The sequence below is a fragment of the Nelumbo nucifera genome, chromosome 1, assembly GCF_055504915.1.
Source record: "Nelumbo nucifera cultivar China Antique chromosome 1, China Antique-T2T, whole genome shotgun sequence".
Taxonomy (NCBI): Eukaryota; Viridiplantae; Streptophyta; class Magnoliopsida; order Proteales; family Nelumbonaceae; genus Nelumbo; species Nelumbo nucifera.
Genome location: NC_142649.1, coordinates 90,790,430 through 90,809,162, shown reverse-complemented (window position 1 = coordinate 90,809,162; position 18,733 = coordinate 90,790,430).

Here is an 18,733-nt window from a genome sequence, read left to right as displayed (position 1 = left end):
TGTGTTATGTTTTTTCTACAATTTTTATTTTCTGATTTTGTTTTTCAATTTCTATAGTTTTTGTAATTTAAAAATAATTTTTTATTTTGTTTGCAATTTCTATAATTTTTTATATTTTTTGTAATTTCTATATATTTTTCCTTTTTTCATGTCTAAATATTAAAATGGTAATATATTATTACCCACGGATTTATTTTGTATATATTTTATATTTTTCTATGAAGTTTAAAATGGTAATATATTAACACCCGTTAGTTTGTTTAACGTCAAGTAAGTGACATGGTGAGTTTTAGACATTTTGAAAAGTTGTGGTAAGTTTAAGAGAAATGCTAAAAATGTTTAGAAATATTTGAGAGTATAATATTAAATAACAACATATTAAATATTTACAAAAATAAAAAATGTTAGAAAATATTTGAGAGTATAATATTAAATAGAATCTATCAACTCTACTAATCAACATTTATACCAAAAAATGATTTTTAATTTTATAAAAAACTATAGAAACAAAACTATCAATAATGTAATAATTATATTAGTAATTAAAAATTTAAATATTATATCTTAGAAATTTTAATAGATTTGATATATTTTAAATTGAATTATATTTTTTATAAATTATTAATTGATATTCTAGTTTACATTTGAGAATTTAATATTTAGTTGACTTTTTTGTTAATGTAAAAAATTAAAAATAGTAACATAGAAAATAATTGATATAATAATTAAAAAATAATATGTGCATATGTTATGTGTCTTGGACTCTTGATTGATGCATTATTAATAAAATTATGTGATATTTATGCATCCTTCTATATTAATTGTAATATATTTTATCATATATACCATTAAATTGTACATTTCCTTTGTATTTATACATTATTTGTAACTATTTGTTTTTAAATTTAGTATTATTAATATATTTATGGAATTTGTATATGTTTCTCCAACGTATCTAAGCGTTTCCATTTTTTTCATCCGTATCCATGCGTTTCCAAAGCATATCCGTATCCATATCTATATCCAAGTTGTTCGATATGATACTCGATACCAATACTTTGATCCTTGGTTTTAAGTAAATTTGGAAGTCCCCATCAATATACTCTCCCCCTGAATCCGATTGTAGAACACATATCCAAGCATCAAATTTGGTAGTAACATAAGTGTGAAAGTGTTTAAATATAGTGTACACTTCAGATTTCTTTTGAAGAAAATAAACCTAAGTGAAACAGGTGTAGTCATTAATGAAGGTTACAAAATACTTATATCTCAACCGTGAGACAACTGGAGACGACTAGACATCACCATGTATTAAATAAAAAGGAACTGTTGCATGTTTAGAGTGAGAAGGAAAAGGTAAAATATGACTCTTACATAAACCACAGGTAATGCAATCTTTATTCACATTCTCAAAGGAAACAGTAGAAACAGGTAAACTATTAGAAGCAAATAACTGATCAAGTTTCTTAGAAAACGGATGGCCAAGGTGTTTATGCCACAAATGTCAATCATTATTACAATTAAAAGATTTAAAGCCAGAAGTAATAGAAAGCAAACACGAAGTAGAAGCAAGTGCAGCCTTATTCTTCTCAAATTCCAAAACAAATAGTCTTCCTAGTCTATGTCCCTTCCCCTTCACCTCCCCAGTTTGGTGGTCTTATATCAAACAACCATCAGAAGTGAATGAGACATTGTTGCCTTCCTCTACAAGTTGGCCAATAGAAATCAAACTGGTGGTAAGCTTAGGTACAAATAAAGTTTTGGATAAATGAAATGGGAATGACTTAAAAGTAAATAAATACAAATCATCACAACCAAGTATATTTAGCTTTAACCGTTTGCAGTGATAATATTTTATTGGAAAGATGGGGTTTGGGATACTGACCGAGTGGCCCGTGTCATATGGTTAGAGGCTCCTGAGTCAATATACTAGAGGTGGTTCAGTGAAGGGTAATAGGTTGGTGACTTACCAGACAAACCAATAACAGAGAAGGCAAAGGAGATGACTAAGGACATGAGTTGTCGAATCCAATTCTTTATATATGCCATTGGAGGTGTCATTTTGGCTAGCTACTGAAGTAATAGGGGAGGAGGTATTTGAACCATCTATAGCAGTTTGATAGGTTTTGTAGCTTCCTTTCTTTTGATTTGATCCATTACCTTTCTGAGGCTGGGTAGGACATTCAGTAATAATATGGTTGACCCGCTTGCTATATGTGCATGTGTTCTTCTTACAATGGGAGACAATGTGCCCATACTCCTTACATTCATAACACTATACCTTAGATAAGTCCTTGTTCCCTTTTGGTTTAGTTGCCAAGAAGTTGACATCAATGTTAGAATCTTTTCTTCCATCCAGTGTAGTCTGTGTAGCCAATCTGGTTTCTGCTCTCAAAATTTCCCCAAGGATAGTATTTAAGTCAGGAAGTATTCATCGGCTCAGAATATTAGATGTGACGACTTCAAACTTAGGCTTTAGATGCATTAGGAAATGAATAATCTTCCTCCTATCAAAGTGTTCCTTCATGTACTTTATACAACAATTTGAAGGATCCTTTCCCATGTGAACTAACTCATATTCTATCCAAAGGTTGATGAACCTTTTTGTCTCGTTGATAGTATGAGAAGATGTCAACCTCTACTGATACTTTCTAGAGGTGTTCGATTGCTGATAAACTTTCTCGAGGTACTGGTACATCTCATAGGTTGTCTTGTACTCTCTCATAGGGATATCAATATCAGTTTCGATTGAACCTAGAATCCATGATGCAATTTTTGCATTGTCGATCTTCCACTGATTAAGTTCCTTAATATCAGAGTCATCAGTTTTAGATGCAGAGCCATCCGGATATCCCCAGAGGCCATTAGCTTCTAACCTTAGCAAGGGCACTATTTATCAAGTAGTATAAAAAATATCATTCCCACGGGGATTTAACAAAATAAGTATTAGAACTACAGCCTTCCCTAATTATTTGGACAATCGAATTTCAGATTGAAGAGTAAGAACTACTGAAAATAGAAAATAGAAAAAGAAAATAAAAGCAAGGGCAATCAATAACCGAATATGTAGTGATTGAGTGAAATCGCTAGGACCATTGGTCCACCTAACCATTCCAATGAATATTAATGGATGCGATTAACCAAGATCATTTGTCATTCCCATAAGCTGAAGTTTTTCCCGATTTTATTTAATATTCTTTCCCAAGATATATTACACCTATTTCTTTCAAGTAACCCCTCGATCCCTCGACTAGAGTTCTCTATGATAGGAATGCATTAAGTGCAAGAAAAACTCATATATTCAGATGAATCATGCGTATATATCCCTATATACCATTCAATTCACACCATGAATCATGTGGTCGAATATATAAATTCCTCTCCCGATTCATTCATATAAACCTAATCACTTAAGAGACGACCACTCCTAATCGCATTAAGCAAATAACTCATAGACTATATGGAAATCACGATCTTGGATAAATCATAATGATAGAAATATATTCATTATCATGGTTAGGCTTTCCTCAGCCCTAGATATCAGTTCATGATAAAGGAAATAAAGCAAACAAGAGGAAAGAAAGAACTCATGAATTCGCCCATGGAGCTGAGATCTCCTCTTCTTCTTGCCGCCACCTCCTTCTTGAAGTTTTCTTGATTTGCTGATCTCCTTCTTGAAGTTTCTTGATGATCTTCTTGATTGTCTTCAGAGGGATTTCAGTAATTGATTAATTCAATTATTGATTCACACCTTGAGCTGGTTCGCCTAACCCTTGATATAGTTTAGGGAGGGGGGCTGTTATAACCACTTGGAGTTATCTCTAGAATAGATAATCCAGGTTAAACTGATCATATTCTATCTTATCTTATCTCTTATCTAATGATCTCAATCTTTAACTTTCTAGAATTACATCACAAATTTAAATCTGGTAGGACTCTTCTCATTTTCTTGTTCTTGCATTCGTATGTGAATTGGGTTGCTGCAAGTTTTTTCTGCCAGTTGGGCTTCAGCTGCGAATTGGGCCTTCCTACGAATTTTCCTCGACTTCGGGCCCGGATTTTACTTTGATGCAGGCCGAATCTGCGAAATCCCAAAACATGAAAGTTGTAGCTTTCTCTCTTATCTTTCCAGTGAGTCTTGAATCAGCCCAATCGGATCTCGGATACGAGAGTTAGGCCCTGATTACTGAACGGTGCCGAAACTATAAAAAATCATCCGATTAGCCTTGTTTTCTTTCTTGTGACTTCTTTCCTTGCCCTGAATCAAAATACCAGAACAATGAGTCCAATTAAGTACTAATTTTTTAAAAGTCTGAATATCAGAGATAAGAATATGATAATTTTTATTCACATCAGCTTCGACATGGAATTGAAAGTTAAACTTCCATAATGCGTAGTTTGTACCATTGAATTTAATAGGAAGAACCTCCACCCTTTCTGATGCTACTGGGAGACAAAAGGCAACAACACACACTTCTAGAAAACCAATAAGGTTTGAACCAGAGGAAGAAAAAAGAGAATACCTTTCAACTGCGTCCAAAAAATGGTAACTGTAATGTTTTGCCAAATTGAAGAGTGGATCAAAACCCCTCAAAATCAAGACTGATCCAAACCAAACCAAAGGGATTCAATAGATATGCTCTGGGCGACACCAGATCTAACATTTCAAGCTGATCCGATGTCTCTACAAGGAGATCTAAGAAGAAAGGTGAATCTGATGGCGCAATAGTCCAGGAAAATGATCTATAAATTTCGGGTCTGTAGCCGATCTAGGAAGAGGATTAAAGGAAACTCAAGAACCTCTCGAACACTATTCAAGAGTTCTTGAACCAGGAGTAATAGAGATTATCAATGAGATGTTATTTATAGATTAGGTCATGACCTACTCTGATACCATGTCAGAGTCAAGTCGAAAGTTTAGAAAGAGAGAAAGAAAGAGACACCAAATTTGGTGGGTGTGAAATAATGTGTTAGTCGACACCCTAAAAGTAATATTTATATTAAAAATGTAAAAGGACAAATCTGCCCTTAGTGAACAAAAGAAAGAGAGTATAAAGAATAGTTGTACAACAAAGAAAAGTAAAAGTACAAAAATAGTCCTACGGCTAGATCTTCTCATTATCTCTACATTAAAAATAGATAAATAAGTATATAACAAAATATTTTATATTATGAAATAACTTTAAAATAAATAAATTTTAAATAAAAAAGTTTAAATATTTTAAATAACAAAATTATGTAATAATAGTATAAATTATAATTTTATGGACTATTTAATTTAATAAATAGTTAATATTTTACAAACATGAATAATGAATCTATTTAAGAAACTACATAATATTTTAAATATATAAAAAACTTAATAACTAAATCATATTTGAAATATTATTTTAATAACAAAAATATATTAATAATGAAATTATGTAATAAATTTAAAAATTATTAAGAACACAACAATAATTATAATAAATTTAATAATATTGGATAATAAGGATATAAAATATAAATAATTTAAACTTTTTTAAATATTATTGAAATAATGAAAAAGAGATTAAATGATTTAGAAGGCATTGTAGCTTCCAAATAAAAAAAATATGTAATAAATTAAAAAATATATTTTTTAATAGATATTAGAAATAGAATAATAATTATAGTTGTTATTGTACTAACAATAGAAACATTATTTCACTTATATCAATTAATAATTTTTAGAAAAAATAATATTTATTAATAAAATTCTAAAATATTTATATATAGCTATTATATAATTATATATACTAAAATTAATATTTATTGTGTTTAAGTAATTATTTATTGCATTTTTTCATAAATATATTTTCAATAATTATTTTAAATATATTTTTGTTTTGTTATTTAATTGTAATTTTCAATAATTATTGGTGATTAAACTATTGTCATCTAACTATTTGAAATTTATCTTATTGTACTTTTTGGATTATTCTATTATTTTATAAATTTATTTTTGGTAATTATGTATTTTCATTATAATTTATTAATTAATATTTATTAGAGATAAACTATTATTGGATATTACACTATTTATTGAGTAATTTAATATATTTTCAATATTTACTATATTTTTGTAATTATTATATTTTAGTGATTATTGATTGTATTTTTGTTATAAATTATTTTCAATAATTTTGTATATTTTCTATTAAATTTTCAATAATTAATGGAGATTAAACTATTGTTATTTATTATAGATTAGACGATTAATTTAGCTGAAATCAATTCTTTTTATTTTTCTATGATAAAAATATTAAAAATAGTATATAAAACATTATAACCGTGAATTATTTAAAAAGTGAAAATATAAAAAAATATCTTCTGTTAAGTGTTTCTATTGTTATTTTCACTTAACAAAGCCTGTACATCACATGCCCCCCCAACATACATACATACATACATACATACATACATACATACATACATACATATATATATATATATATATATATATATATATATTCACACATTTGGTATGGGTGTATGACTTTACCTTTCAGTCATATTTAAAGCCGATTAAGTAAAAGTGGATCAATTTATATTTGGATTGGACTTGGATACGTATACAGTTTAAATGGTCAAATCCAACTTGGATTATAAAAGATTGATCGGATATGGATTTTGGTTTTAAATCTCAGTCATTAGAGGTTTTTGATATTCTTGGATCTTTCAACATTTTTTTGATTTTTTATTATTTTCAATTTTTAATGAGATATGATATGCACTTTACCCACCTTAAAACTATTTTCGTGGCAACTGAATAAAGGTTGTTGCTTCACATTTTTCCCATTTTTGGGGCTTCCTCCAACCCTGGTGAGGGTAGGATTTGATATTTTACTAAGGGTTTGTTTGGCCCACAGTTGGAATTGGAATCGCATATTCTCATAGTCTATTTGGTTCAGACAGGAATGGGAATGGATTGGAATCAGCAGGAATGAGATTTCATTCCCAAGGGAGGGGAAGGGGATGGCCATTCCCTCAAATGGGGGAATGGCATTCCAACAGGAATGGGAATGGAATTCCAGTTCTGCCCAACCAAACAACTAGAATTGGAATAGCCGATTCTGATTCCGATTCCAGACCCTTATTCTTGAGAACCAAACAGGGCCTAAGTTGTTGAAGGTGTGGCAATTGAAAGAGTATATATTGGATCCTGTCATGGTTTAATGCTTTTGTCTGGCCACCTCATGAAAATCTTAAATTTTAAACCATAAACCCTAACCTTATACCTTAAAACCTAAAATCTAAACCCCTAAATTTATAAACTCTCACCTTAAACCTTAAATTTTAAGTTAAAAATGTTTTTGGTCAGACACAATTCCTCCGATCAGGTAGGAGCCGATAACTTCTTTGGCAGTCCACATTAGTTATTGATGATGGGGTAATTTGGTCCTCCCAATCGTTACATGGCTTCCGGATGACACATCGGTGCTGAGTCAGCATACTAGCTCAGTAAGTTAGCTTGGAGCACCTCGCTTGGGCCGACCTTCACCTCGGAAAGGCTGAGCTGGAAGACCCCGTAAGATTATGGCAACTTGTTCTAGGAGCCGACCGAGCTGAGAGAACCTAAGGCAACCTACGAAGAAGAGCTCGCTAACCACCCCCAACAGTTTGCTACCAAAGGCGCCAATAGCGCGACTGTTAGAACGACTCACCATGTTGCATGCCTCGACTTAGACAAACCGTAACCTCTGCGAGGATCCAATAACTGACACATTAACGCACCAGGAAAATAGGAGAATGACTCTATAAAGAGCTCAAGACCGTTACCCTGAATCCCATGAGTCCAAGGACCTATAAAAGGCACCCAAACCCACTCAAAAAGATACGCGCACTAAACCTTCTAGAGCTCTCTCATTCTCTTTGAAAACTTCTCAAACACCTACTAACTTAAGAATTGGAGTGCCCTCCCCGGGTAAAAGATACCCGGGTACTCTCATCTTCTACTCCTTGTAGCACACATCCACTTGGACATTCAAACATTAGCTCGACCCAGCCAGATAGACATCTTGTCAGAGTCCGAGTCACAACACACGAGGGATCATCTGAATTGCACGACATCAATTGGTGCTGCCTGTGGGAACACGCTACAAAAGCTAAGTTCTCTATTACTGTTTTTCGAAAGTTAAGAAATGGCTTCCTCAAGCAACAAGCTTGTTAGTAACAACAACAACAATAACAATGATAATGGTCGAATCCCCACCATTACTATTGGGCAGATCGACGTTCCTCTACACCCCGTAATTGTACCAGAAAATGTGAATGTGCCTCCTCCTACAATCAAGCCCATAGTAGCTCCTACAGCAGTAGACACACGCCAGTTCTATGATTTGGTACGTTGCGTGCAGGGAATGAGCGATCAACTCAAATCTTGGGAAAACAAATCCGCCTCTGTAGTAGGACAACAACAACAACAACAACAACAACAATAGCAGCAACAACACCAACGCTAGCAGGTGCCTCTTGAGCAGGTACCTTAGTACAACTAGTAGGTGCCTTGGAACAATAAGTAGGTATCTCTCCAGCAGAATGCCGTACTGAATCAGGTCGGCCGCATCGACCTGGCCCCAGTCCGTAGCTAGATTCAAGGATCCAATGGTGTACCAAGTAACACTAACAACCAGCCTCCCATCAACAACGTGGCCTTCAATAACAACTAGCTATCGATGGAGAGTTGAGTTGCGGCTCCTGTTGGGACCGAGGCCGCCAGCTCATCCACAAGGACAAAGAAAAAGCGCAGAATGTGCTTTCACCGCGCTGGGAAGAAAAGCCAACTCACTCCAACTAGGGAGGCATCAGGAAGCGAAGTGAACAACAAGGAAGTAAGTAAGCTAAGCAACAAGGCAGTAAGCCAGGCCGGTACGCTACCCGAGCAACCTCGATTGACTTAAGCTTCCCCCCTTGGCGCCAGAGATACTTAAGGCGCCAAGACATAAAAACTTCAGGGCATCTTCTCTCAAAACATACAAGGGAACCATAAATTTGAATGAACATGCAAATAGTTTTCAAGCCCTTATGTTGCTCCATGGGCCAACGACGCATGTATGTGCATCGCCTTTCCAACCACATTAAAAGAAGAAGCCTGGCTTTGGTATTCGAGATTGGCCCCAGGTTCCATTAAAAAATGGGATCGATTCGCTAATATGTTCACAATCCAGTTCGCAACCAACAGGAGACAATCAAAGTCTGTGACCTGCCTGCTTAACGTAGTCTAGAAGCCAAACGAGACACTACGAGAATATGTATGGCGATTCAACATGGAACACTTGCAGATTCTAGATCTTGATCCCTCTGTGCAGTTGACAATAGCCAAAAATGGTGTATACCACCCTGAGCTGCATAGGGAAATGAAGCTAAACCCACCGGCAACCATGGAAAAGTTCCTCGCCATTGCAAATCAATTCATGAAGTAGAAGAAGCTGTGGGGTCTGAAAGAATGGTAAGATCCATCATATGGACGCCAAAAGCGTTGCGGAATGGGTGGGCAAATTTCAAAAATTTCTTGCCATTCTTCCAACTAGGAATCATATTCCCTGAATTTAGAATATAATATTCAAGGATCTAACTTGAACCAAAACCGAACCAGATCTGAACCACAAGAGAAGGGAAGGGATATACCTGATCCGGAGAAGCAGTATCTCCCAACGTTGCTGTTCACGCCCAAAGAAGATACCAAGAACTGCTCCCATTGAAGATGACACAGTGATGATGGAACAGAACCAGCAGTGTTCGTCCCACGAACCAGGTTCTTCTGAAGAACTCTATTGAAGTAGAGAGCACCACACAAAATCAAGAACTTTTCTTGACCTTCCTTCGCAGAGAACTCGAACTACAGTAGATGGCGGCGGCTGTTGGAGGACAAGAATAGAGAAGAAGATGGCGAACTGCTTTTTCTTCTCTAGGGTTTCTGAGATCCTATCTCAAAAATTGCAGAGTGTTCTGCGAAAACCTTAGGGTTCGAATTCTTGTAATTCGAATTAGGGTTTCTCCTCTTTTTCCTTAGTGATTAAGAAACCTCCTAATCCCATTAGGAGTTATCCTAATCCAAATCTGTATTTGGATAGGGAGTTTTCTTAATGCTATCTGCAGATTAGATAAGCCCACTCCTGATCTTATCAGGAGGTTACCAGATTCAAATCCTAATTTGAATTTGGTCTCCATGAGTGGATAGGGTTAAGAGCCAATCCTTTTGGCATGACCTAATCTTAGATCCGCCCCTTTAAGTGATTGATCAAATCAGCCTAGTTCGAAATGGGCTTTAGGCCCAATATGTTTTAAATGCTCAATTGGCTTCCAAACTGCTGTCCAGTTGGGCTTCTTTGTATGGCGTGGGACTCAAGCATTGATCTACACATCAGCCACATGGGTTCGGCCCAACCTTTGTTACAAGGCCTAGCCGAATTCACTGGAAAGCCCAGTGAACCCCTTGAGCCCATCACATGGACTCTATGGGCCCAACACTTACACTAAGTGGTTCTTGGGCCAAGCCATCTTATAAAAACCCAGGGACATTGGGCAGATGCAAGATTAGCCCATCAGGTATAACCCTAAATGGCCTTACACTCAACCTCTCAACCCATAATGATCAAACACTGCCCGATAAGAGATGACCTCTCTCTCGGCTGCAAGGAACAGTGCTGCACTCTCTGCTCACATGGATCCCGGGAATTAAAACTATTTGCAAACATTTTGAAACTGTACATATCTATATATCTTATATATAAATTTTGCAAAACAAAATTCCAACGATTGAAATCAACTGTCGATAGTTTGGTTTCCATCAGAGAGAGTGCATCCCCGATCATTACCTTTGTCCGACAAAGGGGCTGATCCCGTCACTATGATCACCTACTCAGATGGGTTCATGAACCATCCCAACATACCTAGGTTTTAACCCCCTCTGAGGATCTCACTAATTGGCATATCAAAGATAGCCCATTCTACCACCTAGTGCAGTATCATAATTGAGTCTAGGGTCAGGTGTAACTTTCCAGTTTTGCCCATCAATCTCCAAGGTCCAGGACAATACTGGAAATCTGGTCCGGTTCAAAGATTCAAGTAATCCTACACTGCATGTGCCTTGGGTCTCACCCTGGCGGCTAAGACAGGCCACCCTAACATTTGGCAGTGTACCAGTGTCAGCCTTGGCAGGATAAATCTCCCCATACTTATCCAACGGTTGTGAACATTCTAAACTAACATGAGTCTCAATAAGTGTCCAGTTTAAGGGTCTTACACAGAAACATACCACACAACATGAATCAAACATGCACTTTATTCATTTACACTAAATGTCAAAAGTACATCAAAACTGATTGGAGCTAAGGGCATACAAAACTGTCTAACAGGGTCAAATTTCGACCTGATAGGAAAGAGAAAGCAAGTCGAGGAGGAAGCAAGCAGCAACAAGAAGAAGAGAAGAAAATCTCCAAGAAGAAGTAGGTCGCCAAGGAGTAGGCGCAACAACTCATTGTGAAGAAAAAGTAGATCGCCACCTTGGAGCTCAACTTAGAGACAAGTCACTCCACCACTGTATAATAGGACTTTTACCCCCCTGAATACTAAGAGGGGAGAGATTTTGATGCACATAAAGTCTAAATGGATATGTAAAATGGTCACCTAGGATGAGGGGCGACCCAAAGACCAGGAACCCCAACAAATATTGCCACTTCCATCTGGATGTTGGCCACAACATTGAAAATTGCTGGAACTTAAAAAATGAAATAGAAGACATGATAAAACGGGGATATTTGAAACAGTTCATCAAGGATGAACGATGACCTGAAGATCAAGGCAGAGAGGTACCCGAAGCAAGTCAGGAGAAAGATGTAGCTCCCAGAAACCAGCAACAAGAGCGAGCTGTCCGGGGAATAATCAACATGATCACAAGAGGATCAATTATTGCCGAGTGCACCACCTCGGCAAGTAAGAACTCAGTTAAGGAAATGGAGCAAGAAGACAACAACCCATCAAAGCGCCCAAAGAGAGAAGAGGTAATTTAGTTTACCGAGGATGACATTCATGGGATCCAATACCCGTATGACGATGCCTTGGTGGCGAGACTACTCATCAACGATTTCAGGGTGAAGAGAATTCTTGTCAACTCCGATAGCTTGTCTGACATCTTATTTCTGGAGGCCTTTGAGCGAATGGAGCTCGACAAAGCTAACCTGCAGTCCACCAACATTCCTTTGATAGGCTTTGGCGGAGAAGTAGTTCAACCTTTTGGCAAACAAAGAGTACCAACGGAAGCAGGTTCGCCTCCCCACACGGTGCGGTTTGACCATGATTTCCTAGTGGTCGCCATGCCTTCTCTATATAATGCCATATTAGGTCGACCTATCTTGCATACCCTACGAGCTGTTATTTCAACATACCATCTGGCGGTGAAATTCCCTATTGACACAAGCGTTGGAGTATTGCGAGGTGATTAGCTAGAATCTCGTATGTGTTATGTGGCCGCCTTAAAAGCAACGGGCAAGATTGCCATCGACATTGACTTGGATCCACCGCCTGAGAATACAGATGAGCGAGCTCGTCCTACTGAAGAAACCATTTCGGTTCCGGTATTCCAAATGGAGCTTGAAAAGACACTATAGATAGGAGCTCACCAGAAAGACCTAGTGCGCTCTGAGCTGGTAAGTTTTTTATTTGATAATTTGGATGTTTTTGCCTGGTTAGCTATAGAAATGCCCAACATAGACCTCGAGCTGATAACTCATAAATTAAATGTTGATCCAATAGTTAGACCTATTTGGTAGAGGAAAAGGAACCTCGCCCTGGAAAGATGGCAAGTAGTAGATGAGGAGGTGTGGAATCTGCTAACAACAGACTTCATGAAGGAAGTCCAGTACCTGAGTTGGATAGCGAATCCGGTGCTAGTAAAAAAGGCCAATGACAAGTGGTGCAAGTGTGTTGATTACACAGACCTGAACCGAGCTTGTCCCAAAGACCGCTTCCCCTTGCCCTGGATAGATCGCCTGGTGGATGTGACCTTTGGATTCGAGCTGTTGAGTTTTATGGACATGTACTCTGGCTACAACCAGATTTTGATGGACCCGGTAGACCAAGAAAAAACGACCTTTGTAACAAAAATGGGCTTGTATTGCTACAACATGCCCTTTGGACTGAAAAATGCTAGAGCAACTTTCTAGCGACTTGTAAATCATGTGATTTTTGATTTAATTGGAAATAGAATGGAGTGCTATGTCGATGACATGGTGGTTAAAACTCGTTTTTCAAATGACTTAGTCGCCGACCTAGACCTCATTTTCAATGTTTTGAGACGACATAACCTAAAATTGAACCCTAATAAGTGCGCTTTCAATGTAACAACGGGCAAGTTCCTTGGGTACATCTGATAGCTATAAATATATAACCCTAGCAAGTGCACTAGTTATCAAGTAGTATAAAAAATATCGTTTCCACAGGGATTTAATAAAATAAGTATTAAAACCACCGTCTTCCCTAATTATCTGGACAATCGAATTTCAGATTTGAGCAAGCTCTACTAAAAATAAAAACTAGAGAAAGATAATAGAAACAAAGGTGATCATTAACCGAATCTGCAAAGGATGGAACCGCTAGGACGTTTGGTCCACCTAACCAATGTAATGAATATTGATGGGTTCGATTAACCAAGATTAACTGTTATTCCCATAAGCTGAAGTTTTTCCCAATTTTATTTAATATTCTTTCCCAATATATATTAAACCTATTTCTATCAAGTAACCCCTTGATCCCTCGACTAGAATTCTCAATAATAGAAATGCATTAAGTGCAAGAAAAACTCAAATATTCAGATGAATCATGTGTATATATCCCTATATACCATTCAATTCACACAATGAATTATGTGGTCGAGTATATAAATTCCTCTCCCGATTCATTGATATACACTGAATCAATTAAGAGATGACCACTCCTAATCGCATTAAGCAAATAATTCATACTATATGGAAATCACAATCTTGGAAAAGCATAGAGATAAAAATATATTCATTATCATGGTTAGGCTTTCCACAGTCCTAGTAAGAAAAAAATCAGTTCATGATGGAAGAATTAAAGAAAACAAAGAGAAAGAAAGAACTCTTGAATTCGCCCATGGTGCTGAGATCTCCTATTCTTGCCGCCACCTTGTTCTTGGGGATTCTTGAATTCTTGATCTCCTCCTCCACGTTTCTTGAATTCTTGGAAATTCTTGGCTGATTGCTTCTTTTCTTCTTGATTCAAATCAGGAAGTGAGTGATTGTTTTATGCCTAAAGCTGGTCCGCCCCCTCCTTTATATACCTTAAAGGGGAGGGGGTGGTCTCCTACTTCCTCTTGAAGTTGATCTTTACAATAATAGAAAGTCCTATCCTAATTCTAATATAATCTTTTTATCTAATGAACTCAATCCTCTTATCTCTCTAAGGTTACATCAAGAATTTAGATCTGGAAGGACTCTTCTCAATTTCTTGTTCTTGGATTCGTATTAGACATCCTCTGCGAATTGGGCTTCAGCCAGGCTTTTCTGGAAGTTGGGCTTCTGTTGTGGATTGGGCCTTCCTGTGAAATTTTCGCGACATCGGGCCCAGATTTGACTTCGATGCATGCCGAATCTGCGAAATCCCAAAACATGAGAGTTGTGGATTTTTCTCTTATCTTTCCAGTGGATCTTGAATCAGCCCATTCGGATTTCGGATACGCGAGTTAGGCCCAGATTACTGAACAATGTCGAAACTGTGAAAAATCATCCGATTTGTCTTTCTTTGCTCCTGATGCCTTCTTTCATGTCCTGAACAAAAATATGAGTCCAATTAGGTGCTAATTCAGTATAAGAGACTGAATAATTGGGGATAAAAATATGCTAAATTCTACTCTCATCAATATCGTCAGCCAACGTGGTATTGCGGCCAACCTAGACAAAATCCAAGCAATCCTAGACAGGTAACCTTCTAGCTAAGTTAAGGAAACCCAAAAATTAATTGGTCGAATAGCTGCCCTAAACCGATTTATGTCTAATTTGACGGGGGAGTGCTTACCCTTTTTTAAGGGCATTAAGAGAAACCAAAGCTTTGAGTGGACTGAGGAATGTCAGCTCGCTTTTGATGAGCTGAAAAGGTAGCTTAGTCCGCTTCCTATGTTAACCAAACCTGAGACTGGGGATGAGCTCAAACTCTACCTCTCCGCGGGGGATGAGGTGGTTAGCTCTGTCGTGATAAGAGAAGTTGATAAAATACAATGACTTGTTTACTACATGAGCAGAGTCCTGCACACCATTGAGACTAGGTACCTAGACATTGAGAAGCTCACCTTTGTGCTAGTGATGGAAGTTTGAAAACTGAGGCCCTACTTCCAGGCCCACACCATTGTAGTCCTGACTGATCAACCTTTGAGGCAAATTCTTTAGAAGCACGAGGTCTCGGGGAGATTGACAAAGTGGGCAATAGAGCTCAGCGAATACGACATCCGTTATGAGCTGAGACCAGCGATAAAAGTGTAGGTTCTACCAAACTTTATTACCGAGTGTACCTTTAGCTCACCAACCCCTGAAGTGACCGATCTTACAAACACGTCGGAGGCCTCGACCAATACGATGCCACCTCCAACTAGTGTGATCACGAGCTTGGATGAGGAGCCCTGGATACTCCATGTGGACGGCTCGTCCAATCAGAGTGGAAGTGGACCTGGGTTGATACTCTATAGACCTTGCGAAGTAAAACTGGAATATGCGCTCTGATTTTTTCTCCGAGCATCAAACAATGAGGCCGAGTATGAGGCGCTCATAGCTTGGCTAGTACTAGCAAAGTGTTAGACAGTGTATGCCCTTAGCTCCAATTAGATTGATGTACATTATGACATTTATTGTAAATGAATAAAGTACATATTTGATTCATGCTCCAATTTGATTGATGTACACTGTTCTTTGCAGCCGAGGGAGAGGTCCTCTCTTGTCGGGCAATGTTTGATCATTATGGGCTGAGCGGTTAAGTGTAAGATCATTGAGGGTAATACCTGATGGGCTAATCTTGCATCTGTCCACAGTCTCTGGGTTTTTATAAGGTGGTTTGGCCTAGAGACCACTTAGTGTAAGTGTTGGGCCCATTAGGAGTCCCTGTGATGAGCTTCAGGGGGTTCATTGTTTTTTCAGTGAATTTGGCTAGGCCTTGTAACAGAGGTTGGGCTGAACCCATGTGCCTGATGTGTAGATCAATGTTTGGGTCCCATGCCATACAAAGAAGCCCAACTGGGCAGCAGTTTGGAAGGTTAATGAGCACATAGACTTATTGGGCCTAAAGCCCATTTCGAACTGGTTTAGTTGGACTAGTTAAAGAGAGGGGTGGATCTGGGATTGGATCAGCAGATAGGATAGGGTCTTACCCTATCCACTCAGAGTGTCTAGATCTGAATACAGATATGGATCTAGAAACCTCTTAATGAGATTAGGAGAGAGCTGATCTAATCTGCAGATAAGATAAGGTCTTATCCTTATCTCTTAAAGAGAACTCCTCACCCAAATACATATTTGGATTAGGAAACTCCTCATGAGATTAGGAGCTCTCTCTAAGGATATAAAAGGAGGAGGGGGTGAACCATTCAGCCCATCCCAAATTACAGAGATTAGATCTTAGTTTACATAGAGAGAAGACAACACCAGTGTGACTGCACCATCTTCTCCCTGCATTCTCCTCCAGTTGCCGCCATAGCCAGTTTGACCTCCATTGTTGTAGGAGTGATCAAGAAGCATTCTTGATACCAGTTTTTGGTGAAAAACTGATTGGGAGTCGTGCTCACCTACCCTCCAGCGAATTCTTGGTGAAGGATTTGGTTCTTGGGAAGAACACTGCTGATTCTGCTCCATCCTACATGGTACTTCCTCTCGATGTGCTTCGACTTCGAGTGGGCTCGAGGCTCTTTATCCTAGGCGATCGCTCCATTGTTGTCACACAACAACAGAATGGGTGATGTGCTGGACGGAACCACTCCTAATTCGTGAATGAACTTTTTCATCCACACGGCTTCCTTGGCAGCTTCACTTGCGGCAATGTACTCAGCTTCGGTCGTGGAGTCTGCCGTGGACCCCTGTTTGGTACTTTTGCAGAAAAAGCACACGATCCTATTGTGAAAACATACCCAGATGTAGACTTTCTATCATCTGGATCCGACTGGAAATCTGCATCAGTATACCCCACAATTTGTAGTGAACTACCATCGAATACCAGACAAAATTCTTTTGTCCTTCAAAGGTATTTGGGTATGTTCTTCACAGTAGTCCAATGCTCTTGCCCTGGGTTGGCTTGGAACCTTCTTACCACACTCACCGCCTGAGCGATGTCAGGGCGAGTGCACAGCATGGCATATATGATGCTCTCTACGGCTGAGGCATAGGGAACGTCTTTCATGCCCTCAATTTCCTCAGAAGTCTTGGATGACATCTTCTTGGAGAGAGAGACTCCGTGCCTGAAAGGAATGTTTCCTTTCTTGGAGTTCTCCATATTGTACCTCTTGACAATTTTGTCAATGTAATAAGCCTGGGATAATCCTATTATCCGCTTCGATCTATCTTATAGAGTCGAAGACCCAGTATATAGGAAGCTTCTCCAAGATCTTTCATGGAGAATTGTTGCGAAAGCCACACCTTGACCAAAGTCAACATTCCTACATCATTCCCAATGAGTAGGATATCGTCCACATACAACACCAAGAAGGTGACCTTATCCCCACTGAACTTCTTGTAAACACAAGGCTCATCCGAGTTCTACTCAAAGTCAAACTTTTTGATGGTAGAGTCAAACCGGATGTTCCAACTTCTAGAAGCTTGCTTAAGTCCATATATGGATCTATTCAACTTACATACCATGTGTTCTTGACCTATAGGTATGAAACCTTGCGGTTGCTGCATGTAGATATCTTCAGTAAGATCTCCATTCAGGAACGCAGTTTTGATATCCATTTGCCAAATCTCGTAGTCATGGTATGCTGCTACAGCTAGCAGGATCCGAATGGATTTAAGCATGGCCACAGGCGAAAAGGTTTCCTCATAATCGATGACCTCTTTCTGAGTATACCCTTTTGCCACCAAACAAGCTTTGTAGGTCTCAACCTTACCATCGGGGCCCTTCTTCCTCTTATAGATCCATTTGCAACCAATTGCTTTTACCACAAAGAGCAGATCTACTAGAGTCCAGACTCCATTGGCCTCCATTGAGTCCATCTTGACTCTCATGGCCTCCACACACTTCTGTGAATCTATGTCCAACATATCTTCCGAGTAAGTCACGGGATCCTCCTCACTAGTCAAGGCTTCCACCAGGTAACTATCCTGGTCATAACCATAACTAATTGGTGGCCTGGATACCCGGGTGGATCTTCTAGGTTGGTCACTACCTGGAACTTGTGGGACATCTCCCACTGCTCCTGAGCTCTCCTCATCAAGAACTATTTCCTGACAATGGGTGTCCAAGATGTAATCGGTCTCTAAGAACTGGGCATTTCGACTGCAGAACACTTTCTACTCACTTGGGTCATAGAATAGATAACCCACCGAATCCTTTGGGTTGCCTACAAATAGGCAACAATTGGTCTTGGATTCCAACTTGTCCGCACTCGTTCTTTTAACGTGTGCGGAACAACCCCAAATCTTCAAGTGTCTGACACTTGGTTTATTTCCGATCCAAAGTTCGTATGGAGTTTTCGGAACCGATTTGGTTAGAACTCGAT